At 33.4% G+C, this 4,490-nt stretch overlaps 1 protein-coding gene and 1 long non-coding RNA gene across 2 annotated transcripts in view; one reads left to right on the forward strand and one right to left on the reverse strand.

The window, feature by feature from the left end:
- Window positions 1-4,490, forward strand: part of LOC109586688 (uncharacterized) — a 9,629-nt gene that overhangs the window by 3,379 nt on the left and 1,760 nt on the right. The gene's annotated exons all lie outside the window — the stretch shown is intronic.
- LOC109586693 (uncharacterized) lies at window positions 383-2,072 on the reverse strand. Its single transcript, XR_002187182.1, has 4 exons — window positions 1,390-2,072; window positions 1,188-1,282; window positions 745-888; window positions 383-482 (listed from the first exon to the last, which is right to left on the reverse strand). It is a non-coding gene; the product is annotated as an uncharacterized LOC109586693 (long non-coding RNA).

A 4,490-nucleotide genomic window follows, 5' to 3' on the forward strand; every position in this document is an offset into this window, starting at 1 on the left:
CCTCTGCTGTTGAATCTCCGCCATTTTTCTTGCAGTCAGCTTACTGCCCACGTGTTCACGAAGCGTAGGTGGTAGTAATGGCGTAAGTACTTGCTAAGTGGCCTCGTGCTTTGATTTTCTTCTTTCACTTTGACAAGCTTCGCTCTACTATTATCTTATATCAAAGGAACCCAAAATCCAAACATTGCACAAAAGTGAAACACCGCCGTTTATAGCACTTAAAATAAGAAAGTTATTCAAAATTTAAAATGGCAAAGTCAGTGTGGCCCTACTATAGTGTACCAATTACATTCCTTACTGTATAAAATAACCTCCACATAAAGGACACCTCTGTATAACAGAGACACTTTAATGTCCCATTGTATAAAAGTACCAGTGATTAAGTTTTACAATAATTTTTTATAAAAAAAAGCAGAAACACAATAAAATTACCAAAAATCATAGTCAGTATGATTGTAAGTTATGATATAGAATCTTCTACTCTAAAAAGAGAAAGAATTAAAAGAGAGAAATATCATTTAAATACAAAAATTCAAAACAGATAATTACCAGATACATGTATATGGTATATGCTTACATTAGCTTGTGCAAATGTTGGTATAACTCTAGACTTTCATGGTCTATCTTTAATGTACATGTACATGTACAGGTGTACTTGTGTATGGTTTCTACCTGTGTTATTACTGTAACCACATTAATTATTGCTGATGCATGCACATTATTATGTAACATTGTGTAACTAACAACTTTGTAGACTCTGTGGTTTCATGTATATGTATCAAGCTTCTTATTGATTTTTTTCAGTTACTTAGTTGTTGTTCGTTCAGTTGTTGTTCTCAGTAAAATAATCTAACAAGAAATTGACTAGCTGGTATGATGGACCAAGGACTATAAAGAGAGAGAGAGGGAGAGAGAGAGAGAGAGAGAGAGAGAGAGAGATCAGAGAAAGAAAATGAGCATGAGAATGAGAGAGAATGAGAACGAGAATAGGAGAACGAGAATGAGAGAGAACGAGAATAGGAATGAGAATGAAAATGAGAGAAATTGAGAATGAGAAAGAGAGAAAATGAGAAGGAATGAGAATCAGAGAAAAAGAATGAGCATGATAAAAAGAGAATGAGAATGAAAATGAGAGAGAGAGCCTCGGGGACAATAATTATTGATTCCAATACATTAATAAAACGTACAATTGATTTTTGTTTACTGTCACATGATCAAAGATAGACCACACCCATTCCATCCTAGCAGCTGTAATGACTTACTGGTACAAAACCAGCATCACCTGGAACAACACACAAACAAACATCATTAATAAAATAATATAATATTATCATTTACCTACTAAACTGCATTAAATAATAATATACACACATCAGTTAACTGACTGACTGTGTTTATTATTAGGAGAAGAGACTGGAGAGGTGAAGTGGACCTGGTATGATGTAACCCTCACTAAACCATTAGCAGGTCAATGTCAGGAAGTGATCAGTCAATTAACAGACAATCATGAGGAAATTCGTCTCCATTACTCATCACCTGATATTGTATACCTATTGATATCACTAGCACTTGACATAAGAACAATAAAGTGGATTGGTATAGGATACACTAAAATAACAAAAGATGTCATCCTCTTACTGTCACACAACTTAACAAACAATACTTCATTAAAGAGACTAGAGATCAGTGATGATTCCATTAATGATGATGGAGTCATTGCACTAACACAATCATTAATTAATAATAAAACAATTACTGGCTTATATCTTCAATACAATCCTGACATCACTTCCACCAGTGCTCAGTCACTAGCTGAACTTTTACTCTACAACCACACACTATCTTACCTTTGGCTCTACCGTACTAACATTGATACTGATGGAGTACTGGTACTGATGGAATCTCTCAGGACCAATAATACACTAAGGAGACTAGACATAGACAATAAACATAAACAAACTTGTTATTCTTTACCTTATTATAAAACAATTGAAAACAAATTAGGCTTTGTGTAATTATTTCATAGTTATACATATTACATGTAGTTTATTTTAGAAATTATTAAATTGACAAATAATTTTAAAATGTATGTGCCGCTAGATTGACCATGCTCCTCATGCCAAGAACACAATCACACATGAGGAAGAGAGAGAGAGATTAAATAAAGTGACATTTAGTTTAAGAGAAAAAACCATGGGGCTATAGCCTTGGGTAATTTTTGAAATTGCAGCAATTTCTTAAAATGGTCGTAACTTGAAAAATTGAAGTCAGAATCAGCTCAAACTTTCTACACAGCACAAGGACATCAATATGCATCAGAAAATGTAATAAAAATTTGGGGTAATTTCGGAGCCATTAAAAAAAATGATTGGCTATATAGCCTTGGGTATTTTTCAGAATCTTGGTAATTTCTTAAAATGGCCGTAGCTTGAAAAATTGAAGTCGGAATCAGCTCAAACTTTCTACACAGCATAAGGACATCAATATGTATCAGAAAATGTAATAAAAATTTGGGGTGATTTCGGAGCCATTTTTTGGAAAAAACCATGGGCTATAGCCTTGGGTAATTTTCGAAATCACGGCAATTTCTTAAAATGGCTGTAACTTGAAAAATTGAAGTCGGAATCAGCTCAAACTTTCTACACAGCATAAGGACATTAATATGTATTAGAAAATGTAATAAAAATTTGAGTTGATATCGGAGCCATTTAAAAAGAAAAACCATGGGCTATATAACCTTGGGTATTTTTTGAAATTGTGGTAATTTCTTAAAATGGCCGTAATTTGAAAAATTGAAGTCAGAATCATCTTAAACTTTCTACACAGCATAAGTACACCAATATGTATCAGAAAATGTAATAAAAATTTGGGGTGATTACATTACATTACTTACATTAAATACATGAGAGTCTTTTAAAGCTATAAGCTCCTACGAGAGAGAAAATGAAAGAAAGGATAGGACAGAGATGAGAACAATAAAGTATAAATATACTACTAACTGATAATAATTCACCATCACATTCTGTCAACATGTTAAATAGTTAAATGAATAAATAAATATATAATAGGATTATTATGCTAAATGCTCAATGGCACTGGTCACAATTTCATAATTATGCAGTAATTCACAATTTTACTAAAATTCATGTACTGGTAAACATATACAGGTACATTTTAACTACCTCATCTGTTACTTTGCTGTCATTAGTAACTCTATCATTTTCATCACATCAACTTTCTCTCTTCCCTGTGTATGAAAAGTTCATCATTATCTGTCTGTTCCATGCCGCCATATTAAGGGTTAAAATAACAATAATTGCCCCGCCCAAAACCAGCCCCTCCCTTGTCATTTCTTTGCAAAGTCTGCATCCGGTTAGCTTGTTCTTTGATCAATGGCAACTAAAACCAGTTCTTGTTCCTCTTCTCTGAGTCTCTTCTCTTCTCCTTTGACTAGTGGTAATGTTCATTAACTATCTATGTATCATTGAATATGATTTTAGACCAACTTATTGATGTACTTAATCTGTTTAAGAGATGTGGTTTCCCTCAGACAAGATGGAAGAAACTAGGACTGACACTAGGACTACTCATGGACTCACTGGATGCCATTGAAAGGAATCATCCTGGTGATGTATATCAATGCTTGAAAGAGTGTCTCTCCAAGTGGTTGTCCAGAGCTGATAATGTTGACAGTAAAGGAGGAGCTACCTTTGACTCACTGTCAGATGCTCTTAAATCTATGAATGAGAATGCTGCAGCTGGCAAGTTAGATCAAGAGAGTAAGTTAACTGATTGTATTAGTATTGACTGTGTGTGTGTATTCTATAGAACGTAATGCTATGATCAGTGGTAATGATATCAAAGGAACCAATGATGTACACAGTACTGCTACTGGTGAGTGTTACATTACTGGACTCAAGATGTACAAAATTAGTATTTTCAGAAATTGTTGGAGGAGTGTAATTTGTAATGTAAATTTAATTTGTTAAATTTTGTGTAAAATTTATAGTAAGTTGGTATGTAGTATGATAACTGTGAAATACTTCAATTGAGATAATTACTACAGTTATTTTAATGTTCTATCCTCCTACAGGTAGAAACAAGCCATTGATAGGAGGTCCTCCACTCTCTCCTATTGCATTAATGGATATACCAAATGATAGACCAAAAGTATCTGAATTGATAGAGTTTCATGAGTTATTGATCAAAGGACAACTGGAGGAGTTTCTATCACTGCTTGATGCTGATACTATAAGAAAGATTAGAAATGCTGTTAATGATCATGAAGGAATGTCTCTTCTTATAAGAGCATTTGAAGAACATCCAACACTGCTACATGAAATGAGAGTGGCTACTGGAAAAATAAAAGGTATAAATATTCATTTCAAAATGCATTAAAATTAGCTAAAGTAATCAGCAAGCACTAACTTATTTAAAGCCAGTGTGTATTAATATTAATAGCAATTACTATTAATAGGTTCATCACAACA

This window comes from Amphimedon queenslandica, unplaced genomic scaffold (genome assembly GCF_000090795.2).
Source record: "Amphimedon queenslandica unplaced genomic scaffold, v1.1 AMPQUscaffold_12809, whole genome shotgun sequence".
Taxonomy (NCBI): domain Eukaryota; kingdom Metazoa; phylum Porifera; class Demospongiae; order Haplosclerida; family Niphatidae; genus Amphimedon; species Amphimedon queenslandica.